Source organism: Gopherus flavomarginatus, chromosome 1 (assembly GCF_025201925.1).
Source record: "Gopherus flavomarginatus isolate rGopFla2 chromosome 1, rGopFla2.mat.asm, whole genome shotgun sequence".
In the NCBI taxonomy this organism is placed as follows: domain Eukaryota; kingdom Metazoa; phylum Chordata; order Testudines; family Testudinidae; genus Gopherus; species Gopherus flavomarginatus.
Genome location: NC_066617.1, coordinates 356,243,729 through 356,257,828, shown reverse-complemented (window position 1 = coordinate 356,257,828; position 14,100 = coordinate 356,243,729). Strand labels below are relative to the sequence as shown.

General features: G+C 44.4%; 1 protein-coding gene across 7 annotated transcripts in view; it reads right to left on the bottom strand.

The window, feature by feature from the left end:
* The window catches only part of TENM4 (teneurin transmembrane protein 4), a 1,003,172-nt gene that overhangs the window by 757,203 nt on the left and 231,869 nt on the right, over window positions 1-14,100 (bottom strand). The gene's annotated exons all lie outside the window — the stretch shown is intronic.

Sequence of the window (14,100 nt, the reverse complement as noted above, 5' to 3'; positions counted from 1 at the left end):
ACACACTACACAACAAATTAGGTCAGAAAGTCAAAAGGAAAACATGAATGCAATTGAAACGGCAGGAGAAACGTATGCAGTCTGAAAACAGTGATCCAAAATGGAATTTGGCCAGGACACTAGGGCTAACATCCTGGCTCTTGTGCCAAGTATCACAGGATCTTCTTGTGAAAAGGGCCATAGGATCTTTCAGCACCTCAATTTCATACCCAGCAAGAAATGCGCAGAGGAACTCTCATCTCCTCACCATTTTCAGAAGAGTGCAGGAGGAGAAGACACACAACAGTGTCCTGGCCAGGGCTCTGAGTGAGGGTTGCATCAAGGACACGGTGTTATACATTTCTGTCTGTTTGCCCAGATTCACAATCATTCTTCACAATCAGTGAGACACCAGCAAAACCACCTGGCATCATGCCACATTTTCATTTTTCTTCATTTGATTGCCTTCGATGCTAAGGCATGGATCAACACGCAAACAACCAGATGCAGAAAGGAAATCAAGAGCTAGTCAGCAGGCCTGGCTGAGAAGATTTACTAACCAAGGGTCAGGAGCAGATCCAGCACTACCTGACTGGGAGACTTCGGGGCTTTTTTGTTGTTGGTTTTTTAAATAACTCAGAAGCAGCCAGGAGACTGAATTCTACAGAAATAACACTTCAATTCCTCATACTAGGACATAAAAGTCCATACAAAGACATTGATTCCATTCTGAGCTTGCTTCCTAGAATGTTTCCTACGCTGTCATGGCCTCTGTATTCCAGAGATTTACAAGAGCAGAGCAAGGCCAGGTTTTATATTTTGCTATGCTGGCAAAGGACATTTGTAGTTTAACTAAAAAGGCTTTGCTGACATGTCACTTCCTCACACAACCCCCCCTCGCACCCTCCACACACACACATTTCTCTCACCCCCAAGTTAGACTTTGTTTCAATGAGCAGCTTGTACATTTCAATGCAGCCTTAATTTGATTTCCCAACAGGGATTGATTCTCTCTTGCATGTGCTCTTTGTACACCAGTGCCGCTGAACCTATTTTACTAAGTGCAGGCTGTTGATGCCTGCTCAGCTGTTTTCCAGTGAGTCACTGACTCCACACAAATCAGTTATATACTGTGGCAGGAACAAACACTGAGCCCTGGTCGTAAACTGATGCGCTGGACAAGGCATCCAACAGGAGAAAGCAGGCTACCTTACTGTCATAGACACGTCCATAATCTGCAGTCATCACTGTGAAAAAAAAAAGAAAAGAAAAACACAACCAACAGTGGGGGAGTCCAACCTTTTTCCCCCAATAACTTGATAGGGCTCAGAGCACTGTCCCTACATTGGACAAAATGCAGTAGAGGACAGCTGCTTACAGCTTTAACATGGACTAGTAGCCAGTGGGAATTAAGGATTCTTGCACACTATGCTACCTCTTGATCTACACAACCTCATATGCATAATAATAATAAAACTAAATCTAGTTCTTACAGAGCACGTTTCAACCACAGATCTCAAAGAGCTTAACAAAGAAGGCTAGTGTCTTTATCCCCACTTTACAAAGGGGGAACTGAGAAATGCAGAAGTGAAATGACTTGCCCAAAGACACCCTGCAGCTGAGCCAGGGATAGAAACCAGGTGTCCTGAAACCCAGGGAGCAGCTTGCTCCATGAGGCTGGACAGCTTCCCTGCAATTGCAAAGCTTATTGCAAGCTGGAAGTCCCATACGCTGCCCCCATGTTAAAAAGAGGAAGAAACACTGGCAGGAGCAAAACTCCTCTACGTGCTGTATATACCAGGGTGGGAACTGAGAGGTGACTAGGAAAAGATGGGGCTTCTATTGTTCTTCTTACGTCAGAAGGAAAGCAGGTGCGAAATATTTTCCTGATTCTTTGGAAGACTAAATCAATCAATCCAGCAATAACCACCACCCTAAAGAGAGAGACCCATTTTTCTAGCAGCTGTCAGGTATGCACGCTGATCCTTACACCGATCAAATGCCTTTGATAATCTTGGTATTTCGGACAGGCCTGTGGCCTAGCAGGGACAGGCTGAGTTGTGATGGAAAGGCTCTTTGTTTCTTTCCTCAGGGTTCCATTCTGTCACCCTTCCTGTTCTCAATGTCTATGAAACGCTGTTGGGGGAGCTAGTGAGATGACTTGGGCAGCATACAATCAGCGTGACAGCAGCACTCACCCTCCTGTATCGTCTATTTCATTTGATCCAGAGAATGCAGTCACTTGGCTTTCCTTGGGGGCTGACTGAGATTGGGACTAAGGTGAGATCTAGCTGGCTGAAGGAGCCCAACTCAAAATAAGAAAGGTGATGTCAGCGGAGCGAGGAAAGTGACCTGATGTGGAAGGGAGATAAATGAGCCTATGTGCATAGGATGTGTGTGCGTGCATTGTTTTATCCAACACAGATATGCCTACCCTTTGTGGCAAAAATGTGCAATACAGGAGTCCTGTATGGTCCCCAGCAGCTTCCAGTTCTAGAAAGTGGTAGTTTCTCCATCTGTTTGGCTAGCAGACTGTGATATGGTCTGCATCCAAAAGGAATATATACGTTTGTCACCTCCAAACTAGATTATACAATGCATTCTATTCAGATCTACAACTGAAGCCCATCCAGAAATTTCAGCCAATCCAGCATGCTGATGACCGGCCTCCTTAGTGGTGTTTCACACATGGGCCATGATACACCCCATTCCACATACTGCACAGGTTTCTCATTCATTTCTGGATGTAATTCAAGGTATTTGTTTAGACCGATGGTTTCAATTCTCCTGGTTAACACCAAGACTGCTTTCTTCCTTGTACCTATAGATCAAGGCATTACCAACAGATCTTATGTCATAAGGGGAATGATTCTTGATTTTGGAAATCATTAGTTCCCTCAGAGTCTTGCTAACCAACGGGGCATATTTCAGGATCTAGCTATTTATTCAGACATTCCCTGTTTAGCATGTTGTTGGGGATGAAAGGTTCTTTTATGATTGTTGACCCTTTGTCAAGGTAACTGATTTTTTTTTATTTTTGGCAGGTAGCTTTTTTTTTTTAGTGTAGGCACATAATATACTTTTTAAAAAAAAACGTGCAACGTAAGACATTTGGCAAAGAGGATTTGATACTATTAAAAAAGCTGCGTTTGAAAGAAAGCTACAGATTTTTAGGGATTTTATGCCTTCTGATATCAAATTTGTCCTCTGCTTCCTTCATCTTGAATCCTTTCATCTTGACAGCAATAACTTAAGCTGCTACCTCCAAAGGCAAAAGGGAAAAACAGAAGAGCACTGCAAAGCAGACACCAATGTTGTACTAAAGAATTGCCTGACACACCTATGCGAGGGAAGGGATGGGTAACCTTGCACAGCACATTCATCTGCCTTTGCCCACTTGGAAACACAGAGAACGGCACATCCATGCATTATGCAGCCACATCACTTCAAGCTGTGATTTCACAACATATCTCCTAAGAAAAGCGTGGTCAGACTACACGAGGATTTGGATGGATAGTATGGTGCAGGGGAAAGGAGAGACTGTGTTGCTGGCAGCACCACCTTTCAGATGACATACAGAACTGAAGTTGTACCCTCTTGTCATTAAAGAGCCTGTGACAGAAAGGATTTCATACTGTGAAACAAGCTACAGTTGAAATGAAAGAGAGAGAGAGATTCTAAGGAGATCGTTCATTATTCCTCTTTCTGCATATGACAGGGGATGTTAACTTTATTGTCCTGGCCCAATTTCACCTTGATTTACTATAAATCCCCTGTATTGTCAATTGGTAATAGTATTTCTCACACCCTCCCCAAATTTGCTGCGTGATGCTGTAATGAGCTGTCCATTTGTTGCTGTTTCAGCCCAAAGGTAGCTGCACTACTACAGAGCTAGGCACATTTTACAATCACAGTCAATAAAATCTGGAAAGCACTTTGGGTTCCAGATGGATGAAAGGGACTATGCAAATGCCAAGTCACAACCATCATAACCAGGCAAGAATAATTCAGTCTTGTCTGCACCTTGGTGTTTCCCAGCTGATGGCTCAACAAGTTGCCAGAGGCCTCTAAAAAAGAAACAGCTAGGGCTCACCTCAAACTATTCTTCTGCTCCATTCCCTCCAGGCACACAAATATGTCTAGAAAAATCCAGTGATCTGCAGAGAGCAATTAAGACTTGATCCTCCAATATTAATTAGCCACACTGTCTTATAAGCACTCACTCAGTTTGAGGAGCTGACTGTGTGGTCAAGTCAGCCTCAACAATGCCGGTTTCATTTATGTCAGAACGTTATATTGTCAATTTTCCTGTCTGATCCCTAACCTTTTTCCTTGCAAATGGCAATGCCATTAGTAAAGCTAATTATCTTGTGCTGACGAACATGATCAACACAGGAGCATCTTTGATGTATTTAAGTGAAGGCTCTGAGCTGCAGTATAGAATTGCTCTCCTATTATTCCATAATCAAATGGTATTTCCACTGATTAAAGACTCGGGGTGAAATCTCAGACTGTTTGACACCAATGCCAAAACTCCCACTGACTTCAGCGGGGCCAAGATTTTACTCTGAGACCCTGTTTCAGCTCTCATTTACCTTGGTGTCACTTCACTGTGTTCAGCAGCGCTGCTGTCTGATTTATGCTGATATAAAGCAAAAGGAAGATTAGCCTGTGTTGTCACATATTGCCTCTCGCCAAGCTGGAGTACAGGAATCGACAGGAGAGCACCCAGGGATCGATTTATCGCATCTAGACTAGACACGATAAATCGATCCCTGCTGGATCGATCGCTGCTCACCGATCCGGCTAGTCGTGAAGACATATCCTTAGAGTCTCTCTTTTGCATAATCCAAGTTTTAGTCATAAGTGTCCATAAAACATAACTACTCCTTTATGCCCAACTGATGCATCATTATCCCACATTCCTGGTCTCCATACTAAAAAAAAATAATAATAATTAGAGATATACCAATCTCCTAGAACTGGAAGGGACCTTAAAAGTTCATTGAGTCCAGCCCCCTGCCTTCACTAGCAGGACCAAGTACTGATTTTTGCCCCAGATCCCTAAGTGGTCCCCTCAAGGATTGAACTCACAACCCTGGGTTTAGCAGGCCAAAGCTCAAACCACTGAGCTATCCCTCCCCCCTAAAACAGGGCAAATTCTCAGACAGTTTTTTTTTTTAAACCTCAGTTATTTTTAATCCCTAAATAGCCCCCTCAAGGACTGAGCTCACAACCCTGGGACTAGCACCATGTGAAGCAGAATGAAACTAAGGCCTTGTCAGAACACACGTTTCCACCATAACTGGACACTGCAAGAAGGAGGTTCCCAGGGTGGTGTCTGGGACCAGAGATAAAGGCTAGTGGCATTCAGTTGCACAGTTCAATCAGGGGCTGGCCAAAAGTGCTCATTCACATAGCTGGGAGCAGCTTACATGTCAGAGGTTGTGCGTGAATAGCCTGGGAGTGAGGGTTCTCACAGCGTAGCAGGATACGGCTGGCTCCCAGAGTCGAGGATTGGAGTGATCTAACAGATAATTTGTGCAGATAACATCAGAGGAACATCACAATTATATCTTGGCATTCTCTTTTCCTTTCCAGATTAAACAGTCTTAGGCTTTTTAACCTCTCCACATAGAAAAAATCTCCATCACACACCACCCTGTTTCTCAAAGAATTTCTAGTGATCTCTGGACCTGTTCATTTTTTTATCCTGTTTTAGCAGATGTGACCAAAATGATATCACATTCAAAGATAGGACCTATCACTAATGGATAGAATGGCATGGTAGTACTTTATGTTGTATTCTCTTCTTTCCTCACACAGTCTAACTATTTTGACCACCAACGTGTACTGAGAGGACATCTTCACTGAGCTAGCCACAACTGGGGCCAGGATTCTCATTCCCTAGAGGTTACAGCTAATTCTGAATCTCTTCAGAATTCTATTCATCTGCTCTCCTACATCAATTCCTCCAAAACGTTCATTGTATCGGTAGTTCTTCTGCAAAAGGAGATTATTGCCTTGTAAAAAAAATGGGGCACTGAAACTATTACACCTTAATTACTGTAACAAACACTTGAAGATACAATCGTTCCTTTAATCCAAAAAGCTAATGAACCAGTTACATTTTTATCATGTAAAAGTGCCAAGTCCAGTGACAGTAAGCAATCTAAAGAATGGTATGTGTTGATAGATGCATTCTGGGCTGCTCCTTCCATAAGCCAATTAAACTCATGCTAGAAGTTTCCTACTACCTTTCTGTGCCTTTCATAACTTCCAAGAGGTAATTACTTTTTTCTATACTCATCCTTCTCTCTCATTTGTTTGTGGATTCTAAATAGATTCTGTTTCTTGTAATTACTTTTATAACTAGAACTCACTTGTAATGCATCAGGTTAACCTTAATGGCATTCCAAGCTGGCGCTCATAACATTTATTCATTCTGCTAACTTCTTCATTCCCACATTATGTAATTGTATTTTCTTAACCCTAGTCAAACTGAGTTTTTTCCCCTTCCTTTTTTGGGATGATTTGCATTCTTCTAGCCTGTTTATCTTACTGCATTTATTATATCTGCATCAGTTGTTTTTACATCTTAATACCAATGGATTTTCCTTTTAATTACAGCAATCTGATCTCACTTTATTTAAATGCTGATTTATGTTTATGCTATCCCCTTGTATCAATTTTATTCCAACTAGATCCCAGTGTAACTTAATTACTTGTAGTCTTGTCATTCCAAGCTGACGCTAATTAAAAGTGTTTTATTACTGCAAGGTATTAAAGATTAACCCATTTACTGGTCTATGGAAATAAAACAGTATCACAAAGGTGAGGACATTAAAATTTAAGGTTTAAAGAACTGGTGAGGAAAGTACCTAGAAAGGACTGCTGGATCTATTTAATTCCATTATACATGATAGAATTCCCAAAGTTCATTGTCTGGTGTCAAAGTAATCCTGACAAATACCCCTATGGCTCAATCCACTTCCTGCCAATGGTTGATCTCATTATTATAACAACATAATATATATATAGTCATCTGCGGAACAAATGGCTGCCCAAGCTCTAATTTAAAACCTGTGAGAGACCAGCTTCTTCCCTTCTCACCTCCTCCTTTTCTTACTCTGCTCCCCTCCCAGTCTACCTACATTTTAATTCACTCCCTCCATGTGCATTCCATACCTCACCTTCATTATCACTTCCTCTTCATCACTCACCCCACTTCACTTTCTCTATGCTGCTCTTCCCAATCACATACGGCATGCCAATATTTTCCCCATTGGAGAAGGGGTGTAAACTGAGGCAAAAAGGTTAACTGGCTAGTCCAAGGTCTCAGAGAAAAGTTATGACAGAGTGAGGCAACCCTGACACCCAGTCCCCTGACTCTAAATAGAGTGGATCGCGTTTATTCTTTATCCATAAACCATTAATTTACACACTCAATTATTCCATATCAGTGCATGGAGGCAGAGCCTCCACCTGGACTGTTATAGCCCCTGGTTCATAACAGAGAACTCAGGGTGGTGACCATGTCTTTGACTGTAACAATACAATAATACATTACCATGATGCCCTAAGCAAACTAGTAAAGTTAGTACAGAAATTTGGCAATAGTTTTCCCGCTGAACACAAGAGCAGTTGTCGTACGCATTGCGCTTGTAAACTTTCCCCGCTATCTTGATATTTTTCCAATAACCCCTCTCATCTCCACACTGACTTTCAAAGCCTCTCTCTATCTCATATACCACTTTCCCAGTCTCAGGCCTTGTCTACACTATAGCAGTAAGTTACCCTAAGTTGCACAACTCCAACTACGTTATGACGTAGCTTAGGTCAACTTACTGCGGTGTCTACACTGCACTGGGTCGACAGGAGACACTCTCCCGTCGACTTACCTTATGCTTCTCATTCCGGTGGAGTATTGGAATAGACAGGAGAGCGATCTATAGTCAATTTAGCAAGTCTTCACTAGATCGGCTAAATCTATCGCCGGTGCATCAACCGCCGCAGCGTCGATCCATGATAAGTGTAGACATGCCCTCATACACCACTTCCCCAGTTCTACTACTTCCAATCTTATATTCAGCTCCTGGTGGGATAACTCAGTTACTGCAACTGATCAACTACACTGGCCTGAATATAAACCGACTCCCTCACTCCTTTAGTACCCTCACAATTTAACATAAAACTCTTGGTATGAAATATGTACGGTATTCTATTTTATACAGGCGTTTGGCCCTCCAACATGATTTCCACAGGTTGCCAGGTAACTAGAACACTGTTGATACACACGTACAAGAGACACTATACTTAATTGTTTTTCACATGCACCCAAATTAAAAGACAGACAGTTAAGGCTTGTGCTTTTTCTAGCTGATGAGTAAGTGACATCTTTGGCAACCCAGAAAGCTGTACAGTGTGTCTGTCTGGGGCTAACTGATTTATAAAACTTGCCGACAGACGGATGTGAACAAACACTCTCAATATACAACAAAATTATAAATTAGCTTCTTCTTTCAGAGGAGGTAGGTTAAAAACACACAGCAAGGATAAGTAATGGATGCTGAAGATAACATTTATTTTCTGCACTCAGTGAAGCAAAGCAAGCCAGACTCCTCTTCTCTGGCCCAGTTTTCCACTGCAGTTCTGGAAAGGGGAAGAAAGGAAGAACATGAGCCATTGCTACAAACCTAGAAATATAACACCAAGCAATCTGCAAAGCTAGGGGCAAGAATTGTCTCAGTGAGTGTGTACATATGAGTAGATAGTTTTTAGGCAGAGAAAACTGATTGTTTATATTGCTATTATGGGACTCTCTGTTCTGTCTTGTTTAATGTCCTCTATGCCCCCATCTCTCAGGGCAAAGCAATTTCAGAAAGTCTGTTTTAGCTGGGAAGGGAGAGAAACCTCCAGATAAAAGTTGTGTAATTGTCTTCAGACTCCTTTATTCCAGTCCCGATCTCCTTGTAGCAAGGGTGCTAGAACAATTTGAATAGTGGGGGTGCTGGGAGCCACTGAACCAAACTGTAAACCCTGTAGATGATGGAAAGCACTTCAAGCCACTCTAGTTCCAGCATTTATGCCTTGAAGTCAATGGGTGATTCCTTATTGATTCTGGTGGTAGCAGATCAGGCCCTGGTGCTAACTATACATCACTTATTTGAATGATGGGAACGCTGTTCCAAACAATGCTAAGTGATTGCTCAGTGTCACAGAGAAAGTCTGTAGCAGAATCTGGAAGAGGAGAAAGAGCTCCTGACTCTCAGGGCTACCTTTCAACTGCCAGACCATCCTGTTTCTGGGCCAGGCCCCACTGCTCTCAACCTGAGCAGTATTTCATTCCATTTCTGAAACTAACTAGGTATTAATTACAAAGCAAAGTGAAATTGACTATGCTAAACTGCACTGTCTGAGCTGAATGAAAGGATAGATATATATATATATAGATAGATATAGATATATAGATATAGATATCTATATATATATATAATCAAAACAAACAGGTGAGATAGTAAGAAGTACAAAAGTACAAAGAACGAGGGGGGATTTGATAGCTGCTTTCAACTTCCTGAAAGGGCGTTCCAAAGAGGATAGACCAAGACTGTTCTCAGTGGTACCAGATGACAGAACAAGGAGTAATGGTCTCACGTTGCAGTGGGGGAGGTTTAGGTTGGAAATTAGGAAAAACTTTTTCACTAGGAAGGCGGTGAAGCACTGGAATGGGTTATCTAGGGAGGTGGTGGAATCTCCTTCCTTAGAGGTTTTTAAGGTCAGGCTTGACAAAGCCCTGGCTGGGATGATTTAGTTGGGGATTGGTCCTGCTTTGAGCAGGGAGTTGAACGAGATGATCTTCGAGGTCCCTTCCAACCCTGATATTCTATGATTCTAAGTAGATAATCAAAATCCAGTTCCATTTTAATAGGCTAAAGTCTCTGCTAACCAAGGAAAGAAATGATTGTATTTTTTAAAAGAGGTTTCAAAATTATCGTAACAATGTCCCCCGTGGCCTCAGGGCAGCCCTGCAAGTGACCCCTCATCTCAGTTTTCTTCTTGATTCCTCATATAAACTCAGTACAGTCTTCTGAGTATATAAATATCCCTTCTATGGAGTTATTACCAGAAAATCTCACTACCAAGTATGGCCCAAGCATTTCTTACCAAGCCCCAGCGCTCACGTTTGGCTCTGGTGTCTCTCACTACACCACAACCCTGCTCCTCTAGCTGGGCTGTTTTACCACTGTTTCCTTCCCCAAAATAGTTCCAGCTCTCACTCAGAGCCATCAGTAGGTTCACCCTGCCATCCTTGCCTAGCCCTCTCTGGCCCTCCAGCTTCAGCTCTCTAGCTCAGAGAGCCAGCAGGCATCTCCCTCAGCTGCTGTCAGCCTTCAGCTCTCTCTGGTTTGGGGAAGTCTGTATGTGATCCCCAACTGCCTTTCTGTCTTCTGAGTCCAATGGCCTGATGTGGCTCTACTGCTCAACCAGGGAGCTCTCGCCACTCTGATCTTCCTCTGAGCTCTCTTTACTCTCAGGACTCTGACCTGCCTCCCCTTCTAAACTCTGGGTCTGAAACACTGCTGCTCTGGGCTCTTACTTATAACTACCAGGGGCAGACCTACCCTCCTCATTACACCAAACGAGGGAGCACCTGGACTGGAACAGGAGTGCTGGGCCCAGTTTTGTTTAATGGGCCAGTTACCTTGTTACAGTTCCTCTAACTCTCTGCTTTTCCATCCTGCACTCACACCATGGGGCTAAGGTACCTCAGTGCTGGATGTCATAGGCCATCTGTGCAACAGCTGCGCACAACAGAGTGACACAAAAGGATACGGTAGACAATTAAGGAAGGAGTTTCAGCATTTCTGGTTTTGTGGGCAGTTTGTGCCACAAAGTTAATTCCCTTTGCCTTTGGGACGTACGTTGTGTGTGTGCGCGTGGTGGCCGTTTAGCTAGCACACAGTTGACCATCCCTTTTCTGAGAAGGGAAGGGGTTAACCACCGTGCCCCTCTCCAATGTTCTCCAGAGCAAATTGGGGGGGCGGGAGTGGAGGGGGATCTGCTATAGCTGATGTGACTGCATGAGTGTGCCCTTAAAATGGAGCAGAAAATCATTAGCCTTTAACCTTTAGTACTCAACTTTACGGCTCTGTGTTAAGAGACAAGAGCTGAGTTAATTCATCTCTCCATTCCTTATGCAACAACCTTGCCTCTCCTAGGGTGACCAGACAGCAAGTGTAAAAAATCGGGACGGGGATGTGGGGTAATAGGAGCCTATATAAGAAAGAGCCCCCAAAATCAGGACTGTCCCTATAAAATTGAGACATCTGGTCACCCAAGCCTCTCCCCCTCTTTCACCTGGTAGTAACATTAGTTCTCCACCACCTCTCCTGTTAAGAGAGACCCAACCCTTTCACAATCAGGAGGCACTCACGCTCTCTGCTCTCCATCTCTTTCCACCATGATAGCCAGGTACCCTAGCAGATTTCCTCCAAGCCACTTGCCCCAGCTGTTTCCGCCCTGTGAGGCGGACAGCAGGCTCCAGTAGCAGGCGAGGGAAAGCTAGGACCCCAGACAGGTGGAAGATGGGGAAGGGGGTAGATGGAGTGGAACTGGCTCCTCCAAAGGGATGGCACAACATGCATGTGCAGTACAGAGCTGGGGCAAGGATTACACTTCCCTGCTGGTGCCTCCCCGGGGACAGTGCGGCTCTGCCCTTACTCAGGGCCAGGGGCCATTTGCTTCTTTCATTTACCTGGTCAATCTCAAGGGGAAGGATGATCTTGTGCCTCAGGGAATCAGGAGCCTTGGGTTCTGTTCCCAGCTCTGGCTTGCCCCTGGAAAGTCAATTAGCCTCAGTTTTCCTGTTTGTAAAACAAGGCTCACAGGGTTTAAAGCATTGCTGTCTGCAGAGCCGCCTGCATGTGGAAGAAGCTACAGACGAGTAAAGCAGATCTGCCAAATTCTGAACTGCTCCTTGAGCCATATTTCTCCCAGGGTGAGTTTTGGTAGAGGGGAGGGTGTGCAGGGAAATGCCCACCCCAACTTCCCTCTCCTGCAGCCTGCCTGCAGTGAGTGAGACAGACAGACACCACAGCAGTCACCCCTCCTTTCCCACCACAGGCTCGTCTCTCCTGCCTACCAGCCAGCAGGGAGGCAGGGTGGGGAGCACTGAAATCAGCAGAAAACAGGCAGACTGGCTCCCTAGATGCAAGCAGCTACCCAGAGCCCCCCACTGTCCTCCCACCCAGCAGCCCAAAGGATGCACTCCAGGAACCCCAGCACCCACCCAGAGCCCTATCTGCAGCGAGGGTGAGAGGCCACCAAACAGAGGGGCTAGCTAGGTGGGGTGCTTTGGGGTATTGTCACAGCTGGATGAGTAATGGGCACAGGGTAGCTGGAGATGCTAAGCAGACGGGGTCCTGGGGTGCTGAGTGTGGTGCCAGATGGGGCTGTGGGACCTAAGGCTACCGGATTTGGGCAGGTGCTGGGGCAGATGAGGATACAGCAGGAACGAGAGCACCTAGGACTGCTGGAGGTAGGTGCTGGCAGGTTGGGGCTAAAGAGGGTGGGCAGGTGTGATGGGGAAGCCTGTGCAGCTCACTGGGGGAGTTAGGGACAAAGGATCCTGGGACCAGTATTGGGTCCCTTGTGCTGATATCCAGCAGAGAGGCTGGCTCCAGGGGGACCCTTAGGAGAAGAAAGCAGAGGAGGCAAATGGCTGCTGCTGGCCCAGAGTTCAGCTTAATGCTGAGGATCAGGCTGAGCCACTGGCAGGCATGACAGGGCTGTGAGATGCATGACACTTTGCAGCTCTGGGAAAGTGTCATTAATTATTGTTGTCATTAACAGCAGCAGGATAGAATTCCTCGCAAAACAGCTTGCGACAAAAAATATACCCCAGCCAGCCCTGAGGAGATGAGGCTGCTGTTGCTCAGTGCAGAGGAAACTAAGTCAATATTATCTTTTAATAACAAATCCAAAAGTAGGCAATCTGTCCCAAAGAGTGAGCCAACATAAAACATGATTTGCAGGAATATGACAGATCAAGAGGCCTCAGCTGAACAAATCTGCATGTGCAAATATTTGGGCCGATGAGCTTGATGGAAATTTTAATTACAGAGATTGCATTAGCAAGCGGAGTCACAAACTTAAGCTTTTGTTGAAAAAAAAAAAAAAACCACACCAACCCCCGACTTCTCTTCTGCTTAGCAGAAGAGACATTTCCCTTGTTCCGGAAGAAGCAGCCTCGTTTAGTCTCCCTCTCTTCTGATGTCTCTCTTAGGTTAACAAATTATTGTCAGATAAGTGTGATTAAAGCTCACGTCTTCCCTTGGACACGAACAGCACAACTCTAGCAGAATGTTGCTGTCACGAGTATGATGCAACCCGAGGTAGTAGCAGTGCAAGACAAAAGCAAGGTGTTTATGGAGCACTGACGCACTGCTCCACTGCTGTGGGACATATGCTCCAAGAAAAAAAAAATTTGATTTATGCTACTCTCTCTTCAAGGCAGCTCACCTGGGGTTTATACAGCTCTCTCTAAGTTAGTGGGGTGGAAACAGCAGCGTCACACCATTCTAGAGAACACTGCAAAGGGGAAACACGTTACTTCTTTTGTTTTGGTTACTTTTCATGCCTTTGTTTTTCTTCAGGAACAAAATAATGGGTAATGTAAACGGGAGCTCAATTTTCCATCTTGAGCACACATGCAGGTATGCCAAAGAAAGGAGGGTTCGCTTCACTTCTGTTCTTCACTTACATTCAGCCCTGTCTCTTCAGGGGTAAAGATATTCAAATACCAAGCCAGGCTTTACATTTTCTCCTTTAAAAAAAATTCCATGTTCTGTGTTGTCATCCAAGTTAAGGGGAGCTGTGAGAAAACAGGCGACTAATTGGGTGCCCCAATGTGAATACAGGCGCCTAACTTTACTCACTCATGCTTCAAAACATTGGTCATAGTCTGCTAAATAGGTAGGGATGGCACCAGCCTTTGGGTTTATAACTCTAGTGTATCTCTGCAGGCATAGAAGAGCCTTGCTGTACATGGCATTTTGTTCTGTTCACTACAAGAGGCTAAGAAAGAGCTTAAGAGTGCTCGGCAGGGGTATTACTTTTTAT